The sequence below is a fragment of the Crocodylus siamensis genome, chromosome 4, assembly GCF_052110815.1.
Source record: "Crocodylus siamensis isolate JL-2025a chromosome 4, ASM5211081v1, whole genome shotgun sequence".
Lineage (NCBI taxonomy): Eukaryota > Metazoa > Chordata > Crocodylia > Crocodylidae > Crocodylus > Crocodylus siamensis.
Window position 1 is genome coordinate 203,662,605 of NC_143398.1, and position 26,751 is coordinate 203,689,355.

At 45.2% G+C, this 26,751-nt stretch overlaps 1 pseudogene; it reads left to right on the forward strand.

The window, feature by feature from the left end:
- LOC149867458 (dynein axonemal heavy chain 11-like) overlaps positions 1–26,751 on the forward strand; it is a 291,701-nt pseudogene that overhangs the window by 102,471 nt on the left and 162,479 nt on the right.

A 26,751-nucleotide genomic window follows, 5' to 3' on the forward strand; every position in this document is an offset into this window, starting at 1 on the left:
GAGTAGCATAGAAGCTTGGATGTGGACTATGCGCCAGTATACTGATATATTAAGATGCTTGGTTGAAGTGAAAGAAATTGCAGTGAAAAAAAATAACTTCCTTTGTGATATTTCCAAGAAATGTACAGTTGGCAATGGCTACTTTCAGAGAAGTCAACAGTAGCCATTGAGTGAGACACTGTAGTGCCGTCAGTGATGAAGTACATGCAGACTGGCTGGACTAACGAACAGTTTTCCCTATGGGGTTTCATTGTTTTCACTTATCTGCTTGCAATTCTATTTCCATGGAAATTATATCTAAAGAAGAATTATTAGGCTATCTGCTTCCCCTGCCTGCTAATACTAGGTTGTTCCTTGTCACATTTTAGTGTTTCTAAATTTCAGCATCTTGAGGAACAGGTCTTCCTTGCTTTCTTTGGAGACTATTGCATAGTAAGATAGATCTAATTATCAAGATATTCCCCTTGATATTTTATCTAAATTTCCTTCCCTTAATTAGCTACCTCCTTTTTGTTTACATCATTCCAATATTATTAGACTATTATGCCCTGACAGCCATTGCTTAGCAAGAATCACATATTTAGCTGTGGAATAAGACTTTTTTTTTAAAAGCAAAATAAACTGTCAGTCAGTACAACAGGAGAAGTCCAACTGTCATATAGATTGTGGTGTATAACCTTACACTGTATAGCCATGATGCAGTCAGTCTTTCAAATGTATGTTCCAATCTAGTCACAACTTTTCTACCAGAACTGGTTCTGAATGAAAAATTAGGTTGTGACTATGGGTGCTGACAGACATGTACCTCCCCACTCTAACCCATGGCACTTCACAGAAAGCACCATGAATAAGAGCAAACCCCCAACCCAACAGACATTCACTGATGGGTTGGGGAGGGTGTGGGGGTCAAGCTCCACTTTGGAGCTGATCCAGCAGAGGAACTGTCTGCCCACAGCCTCTGTCCCCAGCTGCCCTCCCTCCAGCTCTGTCTGCAGGAAGAGAGGAGGGGGAGGGAGCTGCTGGCTGCACTTTAGAGCTCCTTCATCTGATCCCTTATTAGATGAGCGTTAATTTTTTGCATGATCGACCACTTCTAAAGCACTCTGAAGCCATGCATGTGTGTCACAGCACAGCTGTACAGTAGAGGTGTGCGAAACAGGCCCTATTTGATTCTGATTTGGATGTGGCCCGAGTCAGGGACAATTATTCCATTCATTGATTTGGATCACTGTCATTGATTCAATTCAGCTGAATCGAAATCTGAAGATTTGATGCTGATTCAGAGAACCAGTGATTGGAACTTTGACACAGCTTTAAAAGTTTTTTCTACATACCTTGAGGTAACAAGTGTGGCTCATGATTGCTGTGATGCTGGGGTGCATGGAGCATCCTGCAGGAGAAGTATTTTCGGTCCATTTCTGGGTCTCCCTGGGAGTGTGCTGGGGGCTTCTCCTGCACCCCTTCCCTGGCTCACCCTCAGAGGGACCTTGGGTGCCCCCCCAGACCCTGGAGGCACCAGTCACTGAGCCAGGGGGGCCCAGCAGACCAGTGCTTCTGGTCTACTTCTGGGTCTGCTGCCAAGCACACTGGGGAACCCCCCATGCTTCTGTAGTACACTCCATGTGCCCCAGCATTGCAGCACTCACGAGACCCTGCTACCTAGAGGTATGTAGAAAAAACATCTAAAGCTGCCTCTATGTCGGAATTGCTGAATCTTTCTGAATCTCTCAGAATCAATTCAGAGGGTTCTGATTTGATTCAGAGAGATTAAAGGGTTTCATAGATTTCATAGATTTCATAGACATTAGGGCTGGAAGGGACCTCGGGAGATCATCGAGTCCAGCCCCCTGCCCAAAGGGCAGGAAGTCAGCTGGGGTCATAGGATCCCAGCAAGATAAGCATCCAATTTACTCTTGAAGGTGTTCAATGTAGGTGCTTGAACCACCTCCGCTGGCAGACTGTTCCAGACCTTGGGGGCTCGGACAGTAAAGAAATTCTTCCGTATGTCCAGCCTGAAACGGTCTTGCAGGAGATTGTGACCGTTCGACCTCGTCATCCCTTGGGGCGCTCTGGTGAACAGATGTTCCCCTAGATCCTGGTGGTCACCCCTGATAAACTTATAGGTGGCCATCAGATCACCCCTGAGCCTGCGCTTTTCCAGGCTAAAGAGTCCCATGGCTCTCAGCCTGTCATCGTAAGATCTGTTTTCCTGACCTCTGATCATGCGCGTGGCTCTCCTCTGGACTATCTCAAGCTTCTCCACATCCTTTTTGAATTGTGGAGCCCAAAACTGGATGCAGTACTCCAGCTGCGGCCTCACCAAGGCCGAGTACAAGGGGAGAATGACGTCCTGGGATTTGCTCGAGAAGCATCTATGGATGCACGCCAGCATTTTGGTCGCTTTACTAGCCGCAGCATCGCATTGCAGGCTCATGTTCATCTTGTGGTCAATGATGACCCCCAAGTCTTTTTCTTCTGTAGTGCTAACCAACGTAGCACTGCCGAGCCTATAAGGGTGCTGCAGGTTTTTCCTCCCAAGGTGGAGAACCTTGCATTTTTTGGTGTTAAACACCATGAGGTTCTCGTCTGCCCATTTGCTGAGCTTGTCCAGGTCAGCCTGGATCATCCGCCTATCTTCTGGCATGGATGCTTTGCCCCAAAGTTTGGTGTCATCGGCGAACTTGGCCAGTCCACTCCTGACTCCAATGTCCACATCGTTAATGAATATGTTGAACAGTATGGGTCCCAGGACAGAGCCTTAAGGGACCCCACTGGTCACAGGGCACCACGATGAGTGACTGCCATCAATCACAACCCTCTGGGTCCGACCACGAAGCCAATTTCCCAGCCAGCAGATCGTGGTGGAGCCAAGGCCACAACTGGGCAGTTTGGCCAAGAGGTGATCATGGGATTTGATTCAGATTTAGATTTGATTTGATTCAGATTTGATTCAGATTTAGAGATTTGGCCACCAAATCAGACCTAATATCTACTAAATCAAATCAGAGACCAAAGCTTTGCACAGCCCTACTGTACAGTGCTTTCATGGGGGCCAATTGTGTGATAAATGTCACTTCTGTAAGCACCCTTAATGACATTTTTCAGAAAAAGCCTACTTTCCATGATGTTTCTTTTGGAATATTGAACGTCTAAGAAACAAATTATCTTGGCTGAAAAATGAGATATTTGGATTTTAAAATGTTACCTATGGGGAGTTGTATTTATATTGTCTCACATCTCCATTCCCTGCTATGGGCTAGAGTATCTCTGATGATGAAGCATGGCCAAACTACTGCCATGGTGCACTGCTTCCCCACTCTAAGACTGGAGACTGTGGTGTGTGATAGAAGATGTAGTCCACACAGGAATCCAGTTCACAGACAACACTGAAAGCATGAGGCACCCAGATCCCCATTCCTATGACCTTTCACTCCAAATCCCAATCCAAATTTAAGTCTAATATTCTGTTTTGTATCTTCAGTAGGTGTCTTTCGATGTTACCACTTCATGCCTTATTCTCTCCCACTGATTGCATGGTTCAGCAATGTACCATTTTCGCCCAGAAAGAGTAGCTTGCTTTTTCTGAGTATATATTTACATTGGGTTCCTTGATTTCTTGTGTCAGTTACTGTTATTTACCAGCGGGTTTTGATGATGTTTTCTTCTCATTCTTACCCTGTAATGGGATTTGTTTCTTTGGGAGAGGTGGTGAGTTCCATCATAAATGATAGGATCTGTGATCATGGAATTAGAAGCTCCTGTTGCCTTGTCCCTGTATTTCCTTAGAGACTACGAACAGCATCAGTTGTGTTGGGTCGCTTAGCACTACTATAGGAAAACACTCTGTATGTTGGATTATTCTTTGTGCTACAGCTGCTATTATTATTTCCTTGTGCTCACCAAATCTTGATACAGAAGAAACAGTGTCAAATTCTGATAAGGATTAATATCAGTTGTAAGGCTTTCTTGCTGAGGGTGTGTATTCCCTTTCCTGCTCCTTGTCTGGGTTTCCTCTCTTCCTTTTTTATCTTATGAAAACATGTTTTTTGACATGAGCTATGATTTACCCAGCCCTATCCCTGCAGTGGAATGCAGAACTCTGAATTAGTACAGGATGTGAAAGTCTGGACAAACTGGAAGTAGCCAAGGACAGGTAGTGAGTGAAGATAATCCACCATCCATGGAGCTGCAGGAAACATTTTCCACAGCCAGGTTTGTAACTGATGGAGTCTACCATTACTGAATCTACAGAGAATATGGATCTCTCCTATCCTGCTTCCTATAGTCTCAGTCTATTTGGACCCAGCATGTTGTTCTCTGCTTTGCATACAATGACTGTAGAGCTCTGGTCAAGCCCATGCCACATTCCCCCTTCATAGAAATTGCCACTGGAGTCAATGACTAGGGATCTGTGCAACGTAGCCATAAACTTTTTCAACCCTGACCCATGTCATGTAAGTGGTACCAGACAATAAAGCTTAAGTCTCCCTTGCCAGACCTCCTGTGTGTGCCACAGCTTTATGACAGACCTATTGCAAGTTCAACTTCTGGACAGACCTTATATTGGGTGTCAGCAGAGATTGAATTTTACCTTGGACAAAATTGTTTTGTTCTTATATCTTTCCATATTTGTTTTAAACCATTCCCTTTTCTTTTACTTTGTTCTATTTTTGTGCTTTTTCACTTCTTTCCTCTTCCTCTTCTCTTTATTGGCTTCATCTAGAAATAATGGAATAAAAATAATTTTATTTGAGCAGAATCAAAATCCAAGCCCTGGATCTAAAGCATCTCTGCAGTTTAGAGACTGCTGAAAACTCAGAGCAGAATTTTGCAGTTTAAGCCCATCTTTCTCTTGTGTCTGCCCCTCTTGGTCTTTGTTCACCATTTAAAAAAATGTTTAACTTCAGAACAGGCTTTAAGTTTTATCACCTTCTATTTGGAAGGGTTTTTCCATCTACTTCCTACTTAAGCTTATAACAAAGCATTCTAAGTTTCCCACCCTCTTCTTCCTTTGCTTTTTCTTAGCAATGAGGAACTGAAGAAGAGCTCAGCTTGAGCTCGGCCAGTTGAAGAAAAATGGCAATACAGCAGGGCATGATAAGGGCAGAGTTCTATTGCAATGAGAATAGGGCTTTAACATTACATTAGTCTTCTTGCTTGTTGAATAGAGTACACTTCTTACTGGACAGGAGCTTTGTTCTAAATGATCAGGCCAGCCATAGCCTCCAGTTAAGTGTTTTGTGTTGTGATGAAATATGGCTTTTTAAATTGCAATAAATATAATTTAGTAAGCAGCATGATATCCATACTTATGTATTTAAACAATGGAAATAAATGAGTTTTGAAAATGCTGATGGGTAAGAAACCTGTATCTCTTAGTAGCTTTTTCTTGTATTTGAAATCAAGGCATTTGGTTTTGTGATTTGATATCACTTTAAGCATCTCTAAGGTTCAGTAAGATAAGAAGCAGCTGATAGTGAGGTCAAAGCTCCATTCAAAGCTGCTTCATAAACTTCCTATTATGTATAAGCTTTGGCAAGTCATTTCACTGTGTGTTTCTCAGTTGCTCCATCTGAAAAAATGGGTGTACCTGTTTTGGTTGCAGGGAGGAGTAATTTTACCAGATCCTCAGATTTCTTTTTTTATTGTTGACCAGTAACTCTGGCCAAAGCTGAGACTGTAATAATGAAAATAGTCTTATGCATGTCATCTTATATTTTTCCTCCCTCAGTCAGTTTCACTGACAGAAAGAGATCTATTGCCTTTTGTATTATGAGGCAACCTGGCAAATTTTCAGACCGGGCCAAATTCTCGAGCTAAAGTTATAAGGGGAAAATGCTTTGTATCATAAAGCTTAACCGCAGCCTTAACTAAGAAGAGACTACCACTTTTCTCTATGCTGAATACATTGTGATTACATATCAGCTTGTGCCCACCACTTTCAAAGTTCAAACTTATTAAACTTCCCAACATCCTAGTCATGAACTAAATAGCATCATTCTGTTGTGCAGGTGAATAAAAATAAGTCACATGAAGTTAACTGCCTTGCTCAAGAATGCACTTGTTTTTAATATCAGGACAAAGGCAATAACTCATGGACCTCTCTCTTGCTGTCCTGTTTTAACCCCTCATTGGGCTGCTGTATCTCTTATAACCTTGCCATTCACTACTGGTATTAATGTATTGCATATTCACAGCAATACTTTTGACTGCATCTGAAGGAATGGACTTACTCAGTATGAAAAACACATCTTACACATTCAACAATATCCTTTTTCTATCCGACTCCCCTAGTTAATAGTTTTGTATAAATGATGATGCATTACAAGTCCTATATTTTATTTTTCATTTGGAACCTTGTAGGTAGCAATCTTTTTTCCCCCCAATACCTCTCCAGATTCTAATTTTCTCAACTATAGAATCTAACTTCATACTTCATTTCTGCCATTGATATGGCTATTTTCTACAGTGTGAATGAAGTACCTGGTGTGATAAATATTAAAGTATATTGGCAATTTCATTTTCACATGAAATTGGTGCTTTTCTGAGAATAAAACTATTGCTACAGTATTTACTCAGTTTCCCAATTTTAATTCTCATCTTCTTCGACAATATTTCAATCGAACTAGCTGGTAAGGCAATTGAACATCATTTTTCTTCATTTATGACCACGTTATATTATTTCAACATAATCATACAGTAGTAGAATGAGTTATGTTTATAGCATGTCATTTATATTTGAAAATGTGCATATAGATATTGCAATAATTTTAATATTACATTTCACTATCTTTTCATTGACAGGAAAATTCAGTATTCTACCACACTGAGTTACAAATGCTATATAATCTAATCTTACAAGAGTATCTGTCTAGCTTTTGATCCTCACAGCAGTAAAAATCTTTCACTGTTGTTATGAAACTAATATTCTGATAAATATCAAAGTTGTATGTATGTAACTGTTATAGATTTCTACTTGTTTAATTTTGCATATTAATTTACGTTCTGTCACTGAAACTGAAGTATTAAAAACATACAATTACAGTGATTTACGTTAGTATTTAAGCTCTCTTTACAGCATAGCATACTTTTCTTTTTTCTGTCTTTTCTTTGAGAATAGACTGTTTTCATTCATACAGCTGAGACAGTCTGCCTACAGTACTTTGTGGATTTTTGGAAAAGGGGAAGCCAATTATGATGATTGAAAATGCTGGAGTTTGAAAAACAGGCCATGTGTCTGACAAGATTGCCAAGCTATCAGACGATTACATGGTGGCCAAAATGCCTTTCAATTACTATACAACTTCAGCTATGCTTCAGCATATGTAATTGTAATATTTCTTAACTCTTCTAAGCCCTAATTCTCTCATTTAGCCTGTCATTACACCATCCTAGCTTCATTATTTCTGTGTAGTTCCTTCTGACTGACATCAGCCTAGGCAAGAGAAGAATGAAGCCCTAAAATCATAAACATTGTGCTATCTCCTTGAATAAGGGCACACATACAATCAACTTGTGCCTTAACCTAAATAGTGCAATTAATCATTGGCAGTAGCTGTCCCAAAGAAACTTTTCCATGGATGACTGGTGCCTCCTGAGTTGGGGGGCACTTGCCCCCCTACCGGCCAGTTGGTGACCAGGCCACTTGTGCCGACCCAGAAGTGCCAGGGGCACGCCCAGAAGTGCCTGTGGCACTTCTCCTGGCACCCTCACTCCCTGGCTGGCTTTCTCAGGGGGGGCACCACTCCTGCCTGCCCCCTCTGCCTGTTGCCTAAGCAGGGAATGCTGGCTGTCAAGAGGTGCACCGCCGCTCTCAGGGGATGCATGTGTACCTCTGTGCACCCCCTACGCATTGCCACTGGTCTTTTCAGATGGAATTGTTCATACATTATTTGCTATTTCCTGCTCAGGGTTAGAAATACTGTCAGTAAGCAAATCACTAATTTAGTGATGTATAATTATCTTTTATTATAATACTTACTAAAAGTAAAAGGATTAGTTTCTTGGACACGACTTCTTTGGGTGGGAATTGCTGTGAGGAGGAAGAAGGGAGACTATTGTAATTGAGTGTTTAGGCTCCATATTTGACTTTAAGTTGTTATGTACTGATTACAAATACTGGGTTTTTGGTTGTAGCTGCATTGATTTATGGACATATGCAGGCAAGGTTCTTTGAGTAGATGTAATTTCTTTTATTAGACCAATTGAGTAGCTGGAAAAAAATGTCTTGGCAAGTTTCCAGGCAGTCACCCTTCTTCAGGCATGTGGAGTCTCTGCGGTTCTGAGACTACAAGAAATGAAAGAAGCTAAAAGTGTGGCAGGATGTTAGTGAAAATGTAAATATGTATAATTAGAAAGACAAAAAGTAAGGCAGAGAGGTGAAGCAGAGGGGGAGTGGGAAGACAGCAGGGTTAAAAAAGGCTGAAGGGAGACAGTGCAGTGATAGAGTACAAGGTAGAAAAGAGGCTGTCAGGCAGGTACGTGGTGAATCAGATGTCAGGCAGGTTGTAATGTGTCATAAAACCAATGTCTATATTGAGTCCATGATTTTTAGTATCCAGTAGATTTATGAAGTCAAGTTTGTAGGCTCATCTACAGAAGGTGTTTTGTAAGTTCACTTTGAGGATTAGAACTGAAAGATTGGAGAGGGATTGATTGTCCTGTGAGAAGTGTGCATCCACAGGTAGTTGGGTATTTTTGTCTTTGATAGATTTTTGGTGTGCATTCATTCTGGTGTGCATTTGTTGTTTGGTTTTCCTTACATATTTTCCCTCAGGGCATTTTGTGCGCTGGATGAGATGCATTATATTTCTGGAGGTGCAGCTGTAACATCCAAGAATGGTGATAGTTCTGTTGTAGGATAGTGGGCGTGGTAGAGATATTTTGATAGGTTTTGCATTTCTTGCTTTGGTATGGTCTGGATCCATTTGTTGATGTGGTTTGGGTCACAAGGAGTTTGCTTCTGGTGATAAAATTAGCGAGCTTCATTCAGTGCTTGTTTGAAGGCTAGGATGGGTGGTTCTGGAAAGACCTCTTTAAGAATTGGGTCATCTTCTAGTATGGGTTGCAATTGCTTGAGGATTTTCCGTGTAGGTTCCAGGGAAGGGTGGTATGTCATAACTAATGTTGTGTGATTTGTGGGGATTTTCTTTTTATACTGCAGTAAATCTTCATGTGGTATCTGGGTGGCTCTTTCAAAAGTGCGATCTATCTCTCTGGGGGAGTGTCCTTGTTTGCTGAATGCCCTTTTGAGATTAGTGAGGTGGTGGTCATGGATATTCTCCTTGCTGCAAATTTGGTGCTATCGGAGAGCTTGGCTGTATATTACAGCTTTCTTGGTGTGTTTGGGGTGATTGCTGGTTCTGTGTATATACGTATGTTGGTCTGTGGGTTTCTTATATACAGTGGTTTGAATTTTACCATCTTGGATATTGATCGTGGTGTCTAAAAAGGACATGCTGGTGCTGGAGTATTTAAGTGATAGAATTAAGAATACTATAATTATAGTATATAGTTAGTATATACAGTAAAAGCTGTGCTATCCGGCATCTGACAAGCTAGCATGCTTCACTAACTGACATGCTGGCTTGTAAGATAAAGTGAAACTGGAAGTGCCCACTTCTGGTTTCTCTGAACCTCCACCACCCAGGGCAAAGAAGCCTGTGCTTCTGAGCCCCCACGACCTGGGGGCATAGTAGGCTGCATGGGGCCATGCGGGGCCCACCTCCCTGTCCCACGGGGGCCCACAGGGTCTTCAGGAGGGGAGGTGATGCCATAGGAGAGGCAGAGGGATGCTCCAGATGCAGTGGGAGAAGACGGATCCAGGGCCGCTCAATTAACAGGCATATTTTGTTATCCAGCATCCCCCATTCCTGGGGGATGCTGGATAACAGAGCTTTTACTGTAGTTATAGTATATACTATATACTATACTGTATAATTATATAGTATAATTACAGTAATATAATTGTAGAATTAAGACTACTATATTTCTACAAGTTTATTTCTGCAATCTCTTTGTAATAGAAAAATGTAGCTGCTATTTATATAGGCCCTACAATATATTATGCTGTGTTACTTTGCAGTCAGCAGAAAGTGCATGTTAATGGAATGCTTTTCTATACATAGCATACTGCTGTTGTAGATGATAAATTGAAGAATTAACCAAGGGAAACTAGGGAGCTCAGAGATTGGCTGTGAATAAGGAACATCTAACTTATAGATCATTGGTTCAAATTCAGAATAAACAAATCACTGTCTTATATATGTCACACTGATGATGAGAGATGAGTTGAAGACCTCTGTTAAGTTTCTAAGATATCTATCTTTATCACAGAAGTTTCACTCTCCATACAAGAAGACTCAGAAGAGAAGGCAAAAGCCCATATCCAGGTGGAGCTAGTTCTTAGCCCTAATGGATCTGGTTCCACATTACTGGGAGAGGCGCTGGGGTTCTTGAGAGCAGGGGAGCTCAGTGCTCAAGATGAATGGTCTTTCCTTAAGGAGACGATACTCAGGGGGCAAGAGGTGACCATCCCAACAAAAAGCAAGGGGGGCAGAGGTGTCCGAAAGCCCCCCTGGCTCACCAAGGGTGTATGGGAATGCCTGATTGCCAAAAAGGTGGCATACAACCAGTGGAAGGGGGGTGCTATCTCCAAAGAGGAGTATACCTCCTCTGCTCGGGCCTGTAGGGGGGCTGTCAGGAAAGCTAAGGTAGACATAGAACTAGGACTTGTGTCGAAAATCAAAGATAATAAAAAGTCCTTTTTCAAATATATAGGGAGGATGAAGAAAGCACTGGGAAATGTGGGGCCCCTGCAAGATCCTCTGGGCAATCTGGTGGTTGCACCAGAGGAGAAAGCAGACCTCTTTAACCAAACTTCACCTCCATTTTCTTGGGCAGGGACCGGGACTTCCCCATTGTGATGCAAGACAGACTCAAGGGGAATGCCTCCAGACCTCAAGTTAGAGAGCTTCTGGAGGGGCTGAATGTGTTCAAATCAGTGGGTCCAGATGCTCTCCACCCTAGGGTGTTGAGGGAGCTAGCTGGGGTTATTGCAGGGCTCTTTGCACGGCTTTACGAGCACTTGTGGTGCTCGGGCCAGGTTCCAGATGATTGGAAGATAGCCAACGTGCTCCCCATATTTAAAAAAGGGAGGAGGGAGGACCCAAGCAACTATAGGCCCATCAGTCTTACCTCAATCCTAGGGAAACTCTTTGAGAAGATCATCATGGAGCACATCTGCGATAGGCCAGCCTCAGAGATGATGCTCAAGGGCAACCAGCACGGTTTCATTAGAGGCAGGTCATGTCAGACCATAGGTTCATAGTTTCATAGTTAGTAGGGTTGGAAGGGACCTGAGCAGATCATCAAGTCCGACCCCCTGCCATGGCAGGAAAGAGTACTGGGGTCAAACGACCCCAGCAAGGTGATTGTCTAGCCTTGTCTTGAAGACCCCCAGGGAAGGAGCCAGCACCACTTCTCTTGGAAGCTGGCTCCAGATCCTAGCTGCCCGGACAGTGCAGTAGCGCCTCCTGATGTCTAGCCTAAATCTACCCTCTGCCAGCTTGTGACCGTTATTTCTAGTCACTCCTGGTAGTGCTTGGGAGAACACGGACTACCCAAATGTCTGCTGGTCCCCTCTGACTAGTTTGTAAATGGCCCCAAGATCCCCCCTCATCCTTCACTTGTGGAGGCTGAACAGGTTCAGGTCCTGTAGCCTCTCCTTGTAGGACCTGCCCTGCTGCCCCCGATCATGTGGGTGGCCCTCCTCTGGACCCTCTCCATGTTGTCCACATCCTTCCTGAAGTGTGGCACCCAGAACTGGACACAGTACTCCAGCTGTTGCCTGACCAGTGCTGCATAGAGGGGGAGGATCACCTCCTTGGACCTGCTTGAGATGCATCTGTGGATGCATGACAAGGTGCGGTTGGCCTTCCTGACTGTTCTTGTGGTATCCAGCTGCCTGGGCCAAGCAAATTCTTGTTCAGTTCTGTCTAGTCAAGGACTCTTAAATTTTCAACAGATTTTTCCTGCCTCCTTCCCTGCCCCAAGAGCACTCCTGTATTCTTCTTCCACCCACACTGCTTTCCTTCCTTCACATCTGGGCAGTTTCAGAGAGACTAGCACAAGTCACCCGCTACTGCTCTCCACATCTGCTACACGTCACTAGCTGCCTCTTTCTCACTTCTTTCTCAACTGGGGCTACATCCCAAATATTCAAGTGATTTGTCATCATGTCTGAACATCACACAGCCAACACCAGGATGGGGACAGAGAAAAAGAGGAGATCCTTTTAAATGAGGTTTCATTATCTGACCTAGTGCACTTAGAAATGAAGCAGTGAGTTAAAACATTTAGCTCGGGTTAGGTGGCTTATTGAGCCTTTGTATCTCTTGAAGTGGGCCAGTCTGGGATGCACTTGTTTATCACAGTTCTTTCAGTTCATTGGGTAGAGGCTGGATCTTGCCAGCTTAACTGTGACTGCTTTGTATAACTCCTCTCTTAAGCAGAGGTCTGGAACAAACAGATCCATGACTGACAGGTGGGATGTATTAGCAGTGATGCTGGGGATTACTGAGGGGGAGGGGCTGTTACTAGCAGGAAGACTGTGGAGCAGGGGTGGGCAAATGGCAGATCTAGCCAGTGGCCAGACTCCATTTCCCAACAGCCCCTGCCCAGGTCCTTTTTGTTCATAGTGCCAGCATAGCACTGCCAAGCCTATAAGCCTGCTGCGGTTTTTCTTCCCAAGGTGGAGAACCTTGCTTTTTTTGGTGTTAAACACCATCAGGTTCTTGTCCACCCATTTCTTGAGCCTATCAAGGTCAGCCTGAATTGCCCTCTTGTCCTTTACCCCAGAGTTTGGTGTCATCAGTGAATTTGGCCAGTTCACTTCTGATACCAATGTCCACATCATTAATGAAGATGTTAAATAGTGTTGGCCCAAGCTCAGAGCCTTGAGGGACGCCACGGGCCACCGCGCATCATGACAATTGACTTCCATCAACCACCACCCTCTGGGTTTGACCATGGAGCCAATTCCTCAGCCAGCTGATCATGTTGAAGCCAAGGCCGCAGTTGGCCAGTTTTGTTAAGAGATGATCATGGGATACTAGATCGAAGGCTTTTTTAAAGTCAAGATACACGACATCATTCTCTTCTCCCTTGTCCAGGTGATAGGTCACCTGGTCGTAAAAGGAAATAAGATTAATCAAGTAAGACCTACCCACAACAAACCCCTGCTGGCCTCAGGATGCTGCCATCAGCCAGTCTGTTAAGAATGGTTTCTTTGATAATCTTTTCTAAGACCTTCCCTGGGATAGAGGTCAGGCTGATGGGCCTGTAGTTTGTTGGATCCACTTTCCTCCCTTTCTTGAAGATAGGCACCACCTTGGTCTTCTTCCAGTCTTCGCGCACTTCACCAGAGTGCCAGCAGTTCTCAAAGATCCATGCCAGGTGCTGAGCTATGGTGCTTGCCAGCTCCTTGAGTACCCTGGGGTATAAACTGTCAGGACCAGCTGACTTGAAGGTATCCAGCCTCTCAAGGTGTTCCTTCACAAGGTCATCATTGATGGAGGGTAAGGAATCATCCTCATCCAGGCGTTCCCATCCTATAATGGGCAGGGGCGCCCTTTGGGACCGGCGAAAAACCAGTGCAAAGTACCCATTTAGCAAGTTGGCTTTTTCCTGGGCATTGGTTGTCAGTTGTCCCATCTGGTTTAGCAGGGGTTCAATGTTACCCTTGCTTTTCCTCTTGCTCCCCACATATTTAAAAAAGGACTTTTTATTGTCCTTGATACCTGTAGCTAATTTGAGTTCAGTTGCAGCCTTGGCTTTTCTGGTTTGCTCCCTGCAGGTCCAGACCAGTGCAGAATATTCCTCCTTGGAGGTGGATCCTGTCCTCTATCCTTTGTAGATCTTTCTTTTTAGATGCAAGAGGTCCACTACTTCCCTGTAGAGCCAAGGGGACTATTGTGCCCTTTTGCTGCCTTTCCTCTGAGATGGAATAGACTTAGCTTGTGCATCCAGGATTGCTCCCTTGAGGAGAAACCACTCATCCTGAACTCCCCTCCCCTTTGGGTCATGGTCCCTTAGGGCTTCACTGACAAGCCTCCTGAGCTTGTCAAAGTCAGCTTTCCTGAAGATGAGGACTTCTGTATTGATGACTGACTTGCCAGCTTTACGGAGGATGGTGAAGGTGATCAGCTCGTAGTCACTGTCACCTAGCTTCCCTTTGATCATTAGGTCACAGATTAGGCTGTCCCCCATTGCCAGTACCAGGTTGAGCAGCGCTTTACCTCTTGTCGGCCCATAGACTTCTTGCATCAGATAGAGCTTATTCATGCACGAGAGAAAGCTTTGTGACTGTTTGGATTTGGCTGAGCACTCTTCCCATGAGATGTCTGGGTAGTTGAAGTCTCCCATAGCAACCATTCCCCAGGAGCATGAAGCTTCAGTCAATTCGCTGGTGAGCTCCTGGTCAAGCTCCTGATCCTGGGTAGGAGGTCTGTAATAGACTTCCACCATTGTGTCCCCTGTGCCATGTTTGCCACAGATTTTAACCCAGAGGGTCTCCAGTTGTCCACCCTGGGCGCCAATGCTGGCTTGCAGGGATGCATAGCTTTCCTTGACATAGAGAGCTACATCCCTGCCCCTTTTGTTCACTTGATCTCTCCTGTACAGAGTATAGCCACCCATACCTGCGGTCCAGTCATGGGTGGAGTCCCACCAGGTCTCCATTATCCCTATGATGTCATAATTATTTGTGTTTAGTAGGAGGACAAGTTCCTTCTGCTTATTTCCCAAGCTCTTGGCATCTGTGTACAGGCAGGCAAGTGCCCCTTTAGGGGCCCTTGCCTTGCCTACAGCTCATTCCAGGGCTAGGGCAGGGGTGGGCTCCCTTAAGTGCCTTGACCTGCTGTCTTTGCAAGGGTTGCTCAGTGGGCCAGCAGTAGCAGCCTCCATCCCCTGATGGGCTTAGTTTGAGCAGGCGGAGCAGGTCAGCCAGCCTGGCTGAGAAGAACCTCCTCCCAGCAGCTCACTGCCTCTCTTACCAAAGAGCGGACTGTGGTCATGGAAGCCAAAGCCTTCCCAATGACACCAGCACAGCAGTCTTTGGTTCACTACCTCAATCCTCCTCTCCCTCTTCAGCCCATAGCCTGAGACTGGGAGGATCGAAGAAAACACTACCTGTGCCCCCAACCCCTTTAGCTCCGCTCCCAAATCCTTGTAGTGCTTCATGATCTGCCTGGGATTGCTCTGAGCCATGCCATTTGTGCCCACATGGATAAGGAGCATAGGATACTGGTCAGTGGGCTGGAGGATTTCGGGGATTTTCTCCATAATCACCACCTGAAGCTTCACACAGCCCTACTGGCCAGGCCTAGAACGGGAAGAGGGAATAAATTTAAGACATCTTTAATAGGAGAGACTGAAAGCACCCTTCCCATGCACATATCTGAAAATTCTAAATAGCCCAAAAGGGTGCTTTCAGGGGAGTTATGGGATCAGATTCCCTCAAGAGGAAATAGAGATCTAACTCTGGGGAAATCCTGCATTTTTGCCCCAATGACTGAGATGCAAGTAAAAAGGCATATTGGTTTCTCTAGTAGTTTTGTTATTCTAGCCTTTTATTTCTTTTGCTATTTTACAAATGCTGGAAAAATGTAATGCTTTTTTTTCCTACATAAAATGTAATGTTTGGGGGTTTTTTGCTTGTGGGGATTTGATTAAAACATAAATGTGTTATCAACCAGCAGCCAAACCAAAAAGACATTTTCATTTCACATATACTGCTACAAAGGATTTCAGCCCTCCAGTATAAAGTGAGAATGTCAGAGTTGACAGGCCTGGCACATGAAGCCACTTCTCCTTATAGGGGAAGAAAGCCAGTGATTTTCAAACTGTTACTGGGTTGACAAGTAGGGTGATAGAGGGGAGGGCATAATACATATGAACTCATATTTTGTGCACCCTTAGCTGTGATTAACATACAACACAAGGGACTAATTGTTGCTGGATCTCTGCTCTGCCCTGGAGTTTGGATTTGAACACAGGTGTAGTCCTTGTTTTGGAGAAATTGACAGCTGGGATTTTTTCCTGCATGGAGGATACTTTAAATCTACCAATATAATTTGGTGAAAGGAGGCCAAATTTGGGCTTGTCAACCTCGACATGTCCCTTAAAAGATTCCAGATGATAGAAATGGTGTGTGAGAGTGTTGTAACAAAGGAGAGGTTTTCAGCTCTTTTGAGAGAGAGCTACATAATCAGACTTTCTTGTAGAAGCATTCAGTGTGAAGATCTGTCAATAGAAATCTCAAACTGTGAATATACAATTGAGCTTTATTATCCCTTTGTTATTTTGTAACTACATAGGTATGACAGACAGAAACTGACTTTAAAAGAAATTCACAATTGTCAGTATGTCACATGCATGAATCCCACTGCTGGAAGTTTTTCAGTAAATCAGCGTCTTCAGGTAGGTGTTTTAAGTGCCACATTTTAACAAAATGTTTTTCCTTCCAGTACCACTCAAGCTCTTTTAATTTAAGGAGAGTGAACGTCTATCTTTTTATTACAGCCTGGTACAGCAGTCACGTAGGGCTTGATCTTGCACATTGTAGGTGAGAAGTGACGCACTTAGCTCCAGGTAGAAGGTGCTGAGTGGGTTTGGGAACAAACGGAAACATGATCCTTCTTTAATGAGAGCAGCTTCCAGTTACCTCTGTCTAGGTGGCAAAATAAGTTTCTAAGGGCTAAGCATTCATTAGAACATCAGAAACATGTTTAAGGTGTATCAGCTATCTCCTAGAGTTGTTGGTTGTAGCTGTTTTGGTCTAAGGACATTGGCAGACAAAGTTGTTTGGGTAGCTATGATATCTTTTATTAGACCAACTAAATAGTTGGAAACATTGTTCTTCGCAAGCTTTCAGGGACAAACACCCTTCTTCAGGCATAAGGAGAGAGGTTGTAGAGAGAGCCAGTGGGTACTTGTGAGAGAGAGAATCAAGAATGAATGGAGTTAGAAGGAAGCATTTGCACAGATGAATTACAGACTGACTGCACGTGATCCCTGACCTACAGACCTGCACAGAGCGACTTTAGAGTAAAGGGTGGTGTGTGGGGAAACCTCCAGAGGTGGGAAGGGGACTGTATGTGTTGAATGCATGTACTCCAGTGATTTTGGATTTTAAATTTCATTGCAGAACAAGGAAGGGTTTTTTTGTTTTTTTGTTTTTGTTTTTACCTCCCTGCCTGGCATCTGACACCTCCAGGAAAGGAATTCTCCTGATAAACACATCGAAGAGCTACTCAACACAGCTCACAAAGACACTCTCATGGAGCCAGAGGGACAGCCTTCCATCCTCAGATCCCTCTGTGGAAAAATGAAGTTTATTACCTACCTATGGGGACTTTTTACCATCTTGTACCATCTACACTTTTCCCAGAGCCTGACAATTATCTTGCCATTTTCCAGTTGGTCTAATAAAAGGTATAATTTTGGAACCAAGAGTTCTAGTTTTTTGTATATCTTTACAACTCTCTTTCACATTACACCAGCAAACTCTCCCTATGATTGAAGAAGGGTGTTTGTGCTTAAAGCATGCAAAGAACAATTTTTTCCAACTATTTAGTTTGTCTAATAAAAAATATCACATCTACCCAAAGAACCTTGTCAACTATCCTCTCAGGCTCTGCCCTTTCCCCCCTGTTGTGAATAAGAGAGAGAGAATGCAGAGAGGTCCTCGAAGATTTGCTTAGTGTGGTGGCCTGTCTTCTGCCAGCCACCCATTGCTGTGGCACTCCATGTAATATCAGTAGCATTAGAGAGATCCTGTTGACCTTCATTGTCTTTTGACATGCCTCCCTTTTCAGAGTAGGGGCCTTGCACATTGCTTCCCTTTTCAGAGTAGGGGTCTTTCGGGCAAAGCAAAAACTTTTAAGGTTATTAATTTACTTTATTGGACATTGCATGTTTGTTTTGTGGTTAATTTGAGGTAAATGTTGGGTGGTAGGGGATTTATTGGGCCAGTGTAGCTGTTGTATTGTGATAATCATTCTTACAGTGGAAACATCTCTATGTGTCAGGCCTTACCTTGCCTCTGGGAGGAGCCTCCACTCCCTCTTGAGCTGAAGCATAACTCTTGATATTCACCAGGATGGGATTTTCATACTCAAAGCCTTTTTAAAGAAAGGGAAGAGATGGGGAGCAGTAACTTTGGGCTTTTTGAAAAAAAATAGTTTCTTTCTGAATTTAAACAAAATTGCCACATGAATTTCTTAGAAACCTAAGTTCTAAGACTGGGCCAGCTCTAGTTGAGCTACATCTGAAAAATTCTACTACAAATCCTTGTAATTTATCTGGACATTTCATGGCTACTAGGTAGTTATTAAAAAAGAGCATAATTATATTGATAATAGAGCTATCATTGTATTCACAGTAGGATAAAGGGTCAATATAATGACCTTCCTCTGAATTTTAACAGCTCCTTCTCCCTTCCCCCGCACATTGTTCTGCTAAGGTGAAGTTGGCTGCCTTAAGGCCGGAGATTTACCATTTTTAACACCATTCAGTCCCTCAAATATCCCATCTCTATTAAATATACATAGATTAGCAGGCATTTTGGAGAGAAAACAGAGCTCCAAAGGAGTGTGCTGCCCTGAGGTCAGGCTCATTTGGTAGATTTAGTACTAACTTGATAGTAATTATGATCTCCATAGAGTGAAACAGGGAGTGAATAAGATACTTAACACCATGTGCTTTGGCTGTGAAAACCCTTTCAACTTCTGCTTAACCCTGAAGAGTTCAATGTTATTAAAATATATATGGTATATTTTAAAAGAAATAATTATCCTTTTCGCCACACATTTTTTTTTCTTTCAGAGACATTTCTCTGTGTTTGCTGCCTACTTCCCAGGAATGGATGCTTTAAATGCCACCTATAGCAGCATCATAAATACCCATTTTCAGTACTGGAGCTTCAGTTACCATTTAGTGAAACCTGTCAGCATGCTTTTACAAGTTGCAATTTGTCTGCACCAGAAAATGACCCAGAATTTTCTGCCCACAGCTATTAGATTCCGTTATGGTTTTAATTTAAGTGATTTGATGAACGTATTCCAGGTAACACTACCTTTTCTGCTTATCTCTGTATAGGATGAGATGGATCAGCCCTTTTTCACAGTGCGCATTATAAATGTTTACATAACTTTTATTTGTTAAGTTCCATAGTCAACCTGAATGGGGGAAATGCTGTCTCTTATAGCCCCATTGGCAACCAAAGAACTTCATATACATGCTTCAACGAGTCTCCTAAATGTTTTGCAATATGATTCTTTTATGTTAACACAAAACCCTTTGAAATATAATTCAGCACCCTGAGGTCCTGAATAGCCATTTCGGTTGAAAGATATGTATATTTTCTTCTTCTGAGGTAAAGAGACTATCCCCGCAGCTAGTTATGAGCAGAGCTTGGCAACCTGCTACCGCTAGGCTCAAACTTGTAACACAACCCCCTGCTACAGGCCACAAATCTCTGTTTGTCCCATCCCCTGCCCCCATCCTTCTGTTTGTCCCATCCCCAACAAGTACCCAGGCTGCCTGAACTTACCTTTGCTGTAGATACTTGACCCCTCTGGAGAGAAAGTAAGCAGAGGCACCAGAGAACAGCAGGGAGAGGATGGGGTTGCTCAGTACTGCTGTCTTCTACCCAGTACCCCATGCTACCTTGGGCTGGGTTGGACCTTTGTAGGCTGGATCAGGCCCACAAGTCATAGACTTCTGACTTCTGTTTATGGGGATATAGAAATACACTATAGGACTTGTCCGTGTTCTGCAGACCACTTGATCCCATTCAGACAGGCTTTCAACTCCTTATGAAATCACAGAAGCTTAATTTTTTATTTTGTTATATTGCAATGTATCCCAGAGCTTGGTTAATAACAGATATATCCTTATTCATAGGTTTAGAATTTTACTCTTAGTTTCATAGCTTCATAGTTAGTAGGGTCGGAAGGGACCTGAGCAGATCATCAAGTCCAACCCCCTGCCATGGCAGGAAAGAGTACTGGGGTCAAACAACCCCAGCAAGGTGATTGTCTAGCCTTGTCTTAAAAACCCCCAGGGTAGGAGCCAGCACCACTTCTCTTGGAAGTTGGTTCCAGACCCTAGCCGCCCTGACCGTGAAGTAGCGCCTCCTGATATCTAACCTAAACCTACCCTCCGCCAGCTTGTGACCGTTATTTCTAGTCACTCCCAGTAGTGCTCGGGGGAGCAGGGGCTCCCCCAATACCTGCTGGTCCCCTCTGACTAGTTGCTAACAGGCCACTAGATCCCCCCTCAGCCTTCTCTTGTGGAGGCTGAACAGGTTCAGGTCCCGTAGCCTATCCTTATAGGGTCTGCCCTACTGCCCCCTGATCATGCAAGTGGCCCTCCTCTGGACCCTCTCCATGTTGTCCACATCCCTCCTGAAGTGTGGCGCCCAGAACTGGACACAGTACTCCAGCTGTGGCCTGAACAGTGCTGCATAGAGGGGGAGGATCAACTCCTTGGACCTGCTTGAGATGCATCTGTGGATGCATGACAAGGTACAGTTAGTCTTCCTGACTGCATCCCCACACTGCCGGCCCATGTTCATCTTGGCATCAATGATGACTCCAAGATCCTTTTCTGCCTCTGCACTGATGAGAAGGGAGTTCCCCAGCCTGTAGGTATGCTGCTGGTTCTTCCTTCCCAGGTGCATCACCTTGCATTTGTCAGTGTTGAATCCCATCCTGTTCTTGTCCACCCACCCCTGTAACCTGTCTAGGTCTGATTGTAGCCTATTCCTTCCAGCATGCCCCACATCGCCCCACATCTTAGTGTCATCAGAAAATTTGAACAGGGTACTTTATCGTCCAAGTTACTGATGAAGATGTTGAACAATGTGGAGCCGAGGACCAAGCCCTGAGGAACCCCACTGCCCACATCCCTCCACGTGGAAAAAGACCCATCCACCAGCACTCTCTGGGTGCGGCCCTCCAGCCAGTTAGAGACCCATTTGACTGTGTAGGTGTCAACACCACAGTCCCCCAGTTTTTTAATGAGAACGGGGTGAAAGGCAGTGTCGAAGGCCTTCCAAAAGTCCAGAAAGACTATATCCACTGCTGGTCCTGCATCTAAGGATTTGGTGACCTGGTCGTAGAAGGCACCAGGTTGGTCTGACAGGACCTGCCTCTAGTGAACCCGTGTTGGTTGCCCCTAAGCATAATCTCCCCCATTGGCCCCTTGTGGACATGTGCCAAAATAATTCTCTCAAAAAGCTTACCCAGGATTGAGGTAAGACTAACTGGCCTATAGTTCCCCGGGTCCTCCTTCCTCCCTTTTTTGAAGACGGGAACCACATTGGCCCTCTTCCAGTCCTCTGGCACCACACCAGAGCACCAGGAGTGCTCCTAAAGCCATGCCAGGGGTCCCGCAATGACCTCAGCTAATTTCCTCAGTACTCTGGGGTGGAGATCGTCCGGACCGGCAGATTTAAATACATCCAGTCCCTCCAGAAGTTCCCTGACTAGGTCCTCACTGACCCTTGGCCTAGGTGTGCCGCCCCTGGGGCCTGAGGGGGGCGCAGTGGGGGGGGGCTGATCTGGTCTCTGCTCAGGAAAATGGAGGCAAAGAAGTCGTTAAATAGGTTAGCTTTGGCGTCTGGTGTGACGACCAAATTTCCTAGCATGTCTTGCAGGGGCCCCACGTTACCAGATACCTTCTTTTCGCCCCCTGTGTATTTAAAAATCTTCTTGTTGTCCTTGATCCAGGAAGCTAGTCCCAGTTCCATCTCCGCCTTGGCCTTCCTGACTGCCCGCCTACATCCCTGAGCAACTGCGGTACAGTCCTCCCTGGTGATGGCCCCTCCCTTCCACTGGGTGTACACCTCCCTTTTAGCTAGGAGACATTCCCGGATGCTTTTGGCAAGACTTGGGGCCTTTTGTGCCCTCTTGCTCCTTTTGATCTGTGTTGGGATTACCTCCCTTTGGGCTTGGAGGATTGTCTCCTTAAGGAGCGACCACTCTTCTTGGACACCTGGCTCCCCTCCCCTCCAGGACCTCCGTGTTTCCTCGACTATTCTCCTTAGCTCATTGAAATCTGCCGTCCTGAAATCTAGGGCTGCTGGCCTTTGCCACCTTGCACTGGATGGTGAATTCCAGCAGGCAATAAATCCCTGAGAAAAGGATGGGATTCAACACTGACAAGTACAAGGTGATGCACCTGGGGAGGAACAATCAGCACCATACCTACAGGCTGGGGAACGCCCTTCTCGTTAGTGCAGAGGCAGAAAAGGATCTTGGAGTCATCATTGATGCCAAGATGAACATGGGCCAGCAGTGTGAGGATGCAGTCAGGAAAGCCAACCACACCTTGTCATGCATCCACAGATGCATCTCAAGCAGGTCCAAGGAGGTGATCCTCCCCCGCTACGTGGCACTGGTCAGGCTGCAGCTGGAGTATTATGTCCAGTTCTGGGCGCCACACTTCAAGAGGGATGTGGACAACATGGAGAGGGTCCAGAGGAGGGCCACACACATGATCAGGGGGCAGCAGGGCAGACCCTATGAGGACAGGCTACGGGACCTGAACCTGTTCAGCCTCCAAAAGAGAAGGCTGAGGGGGGATCTAGTGGCCTGTTACAAACTAGTGAGAGGGGACCAGCAGGCACTGAGGAAGTCCCTGTTCCCCCGTGCACTACCAGGAGTGACCAGGAATAACAGTCACAAGCTGGCAGAGAGTATATTTAAGCTAGATATCAGGAGGTGCTACTTCACTGTCAGGATGGCTAGGATCTGGAACCAACTTCCAAGAGAAGTGGTGTTGGCTCCTACCCTGGGGATCTTTAAGAGGAGGCTAGAGGTACACCTTGCTGGGGTTGCTTGACCCCAGTACTCTTTCCTGCCATGGCAGGGGGTCGGACTCGATGATCTGCTCAGGTTCCTTCCAACCCTAGAAACTATGAAACTATGATCACTGTTGCCTAGGTGGTTGAGCGCCCGCAGCCCCCTCACCAGGTCATCACCCATGGCAAGTACCAGGTCCAACAAGGCGTCTCCCCTGGTGGGGCTGTGCATCTCTTGGGTTAGATGGAGGTCCTGCATTTTGGCTAGGAAGCTACGTGAGCAGTCAGACCTGGCTGCCTGCTCTTCCCAGCAGATGTCTGGAAAGTTCAGGTCACCCATGATGACCACGTCCTTTGACCTAACTACCTTTGTGAGCTGACTTAAGAATTCCTGGTCTAGCTCTTCCCCTTGGTTGGGTGGTCTGTAGTAGACCCCCACCATTAAGTCTCTTTCCCCTCGACTGCCTTGTATTCTAACCCAGAGCACTTCAGTGGAGGTCTTAAAGGTCTAAAAGTAGATATTAATTGAAGGGGTATGCAATGCGCAACACACTTTTGGCAGCTTTGACAACTGCTGCACAATGAAGAGAACAGACCTCCTCCAAAACAAATTTAAAATAATTATTATGGATGGTAGCACTGCTCAGTGGATCCATGGGTATCTTTGTACTATAAACTGCAGTGTAATGTCAAGATAGCTCTAAATGAAATAGCCAGATATTTGAAGCAGTATGACCCACATGAATTAATTTACCTGAAATGGTGTAGATAGGCCTGTGCTAAACTCTCACCCGGCTGCTTCTGGTACACAAGCTAACTTTTTAAAAGCTAGCTGGAGTATCACTATACTGCTCTGCAGTCTGCTACTCTAACAAAGCCCAGCATCTGAAAGCATGGAATCTTCATTCTGTATGGAGGCTGCCAAAATACAGAAACAAGAAAAACAACACTTCTGTCCCCACAATCCTGCCCCACCCCAAAAATACTTCTGCTTCTGTGTCTTCTGTTTGTAACTGTGGTATATGGCTATAGGCTATGCTTGCTCGTCCTTGAGAGTTCACGGAAAATATTCCTCTGCACTTATCTTGATGGTGAACTTCAGGAGGAATGATCTTGCAACACTGAGCATGCCCTATAGTTCCTAACAGTGGCAGCGGAACATGCATCCTCTCAGATCCTCTTGAAGGGATCTCAACACCTTGCAAGACTTCTGGCTCAGAAGTTGAACAACCAGTTAACTCCCCCAAATTTGATGTTTATCCCAATTTTAGGCAGCCCTCTTATGTCTACAAAACTCTGCTGGTATTTTCAAAAGAACAGAGTTTTCCATGAGGTATGCAATGCTTTCTGCAATGGCATGGAAGCAGACAGAAAAAGGACCATGATAATAGAAATTAATGGGAATGAAATAAATCCAGCATTTCAGAACTGACCAGAAAATCTTTTGAGTAAAAAATGGGAATGAGTTTGACAAGTAGGAAAAAGTATGCTCTTAATTTGCCATCACATTAATTTATTCTTATACTCTACTTACTCTGACTGGCTTTTAGCAAATTCAACTGCCTGGTTCTATTTAAATGAGAACCTTTTTAACAATGTTGGTCAAGTCTGAGAATCTAGTAGCAGTGTGAGGCAGCTAGGAGGTATGCAAAAAACATTTTAGGGAATCCATAGGAATGCAAGTGATTTCAGAAATTTTGGAATCGGAATATTAATAAAAGGATAGTAAAAGCCATTGCAGTAAAAAGAGGCATTGTATACCCTATGCTGTTGATTGGGTACATCAGCAATTTCTGATTTTTTATATTCTGTCTGCAAAGCTATTTCACATTTGCAAAGCCATCTGAAATATTCATATCTGGATAGAATTCAGGGTTTACTTATGATCCCTGACAACTGTCTTTTCCTACATCTGTTTATATGCTAGGAGAGTTGGATGTCAGTTTTTAAAATCTCAGGGTGCTTATACATGTGTATCAAGGCTGCTCTGATGCACTGCAATTGCAGTACATCAGAGCAGACTCCATTAATTGAGTTTACTGCAGCACAGTAATTACTGTGCTCCAGCAGACTCCAGCGTCGTGTGTATCAGCACCCCATGCTGAAAAATGGAGGCAGGGACACTTTAACTAAAGCTCACTTAACTGGGTCCAAAGGTCACTGCAGAAAGAAAATATCTTCCCATGATGATAAAAATTATCATTAGATCTCTAATGGGTGTAGAATTCTGAAATTAAATTAATTCCAAACCACTTGTTTATTACTGAAGATGTGGTTACATAAACCCACTGGGCACGTCCAGATGCGTGTGCATGTGCGGGAATGAAAAAATGTTCCGCAGAAAAAATTCCGCACAGAGAAAATTAGAAATCCAGGGGTCTAAAAAAACCAAAGTTTAAAGAACTGGAGCAGGGAACTGGAGGCTGGGTCCTCCAGGGAGACGCTCTGGCTGCCAGAACCGGTAAGTAAGTGATCGGGGAGGGGGCTGGAGGAGGGGACTATGGGGGAAATTCCTACAGTGCCTGGCCCCACCCCACAAGCCCCCAAGCCCCCCCAGCCCCTGGCCTGCCCATCCCCATCCCCCCCAGCTCCCCAAGGCCCCTGCTTCCTGCCCCCCCCAGCATGCTCACACTAAAAAACAAACAAACAAAAAACCCTGGCACTTTCCAACAGCTCTGTCTGCAGTCAGGATTATTTGGGGCCCCACCCACACAGCAGGGGGCAGAGGGACAGCCACAGTGGCCCCAGCCTGGGCCCTCCTGCCCTGTGCTGCCTGGGGGGGGGGCGCTCTCCTGGGGTAAGTAGAGGCTTTTTTTCTGTTTTTTTTTCTGGCTTTTTTTTTTAAGTACCGGTGCCTGGGATTGGGGGGCAGCCATGGGGGCCTGGGGGTGCAAGTGGGGGCTGGGGCTGGGCAGGGCAGCCATTGGAGGTCTGGGGGAGTGGGGGGGTTGGGCTGCATGGGGCAGCCATTGTGGGGGCTGCAGCAGCTGGGAGGGGAAGGGGCCAGGTGAGGCAACAATTGCAGGGCTGGGGTGGGGTATGTGGGCCTTGTGGGGGGATTGTAGCCCCTGTGGGGACCATTTGGCCCCTGTTGGGGGGCTATAACCCCTGTGTGGCTGTAGCCCCCCCAACAGCCAGTGCTTTAACACTGTAAATATATCAATAAAACATTGTCCAACTGATCACTGTCTCTCACTCTCTTTCTCTCTCTTTACAGTGGTCTTTTGTTTTAATTGTGGATTAAATTAAATTTAATTTGTTTTAAAACATGGATTTGGGGGTGTTTTACAGAGTAACTTTGGGATTTTTTTTATCAGGTATTTTTCTGTTTTCCAATAGGGAACACCAGAATTCCTGCTAGGGAGGCCAGTGGCAGGACCCTGCCTGCTCAGAGCTGGCACCTTGGACCCAGCTGGCTATGGCTGACCTCCTGGCCAACTGGGGCCAGGGGAACATGCTTTGACAGTTCAAAGCAGGCCACCACACCTGGAACATCTTCTGAGCTATAGTTGCCCAGGTGGCCAGGAAGGGGGCACACATGGCAGTAGTGCCACACAGAGGCCAGCCCTGCAGCCACAGCCAGGCAGCAGCCCAGAGGGGCAGATACCTCATTCCAGTCTGGCAGGTGGGCAGCAGGTCACAGCCAGGCAGCAGCCCCCACTGCCAGACTGCTGCAGTGGGTAGACAGTGCAGGAAACTCTCAGGGCTGCTTCAGCAGTCCAGCTGGCACAAGAGGTAGTGTTCTCAGGTACCAGATGGCTGGGCCCCAGAAGCTCCTGAGAGCAAGTAGCCCTGAGCTATTTGCCAGGGCAGCTTTTTGTACTGCTGGGGCCAGGACAGAGCAGCTTTTTATCTTGCTGGGGACAACACAGGTGCTGGCCCTG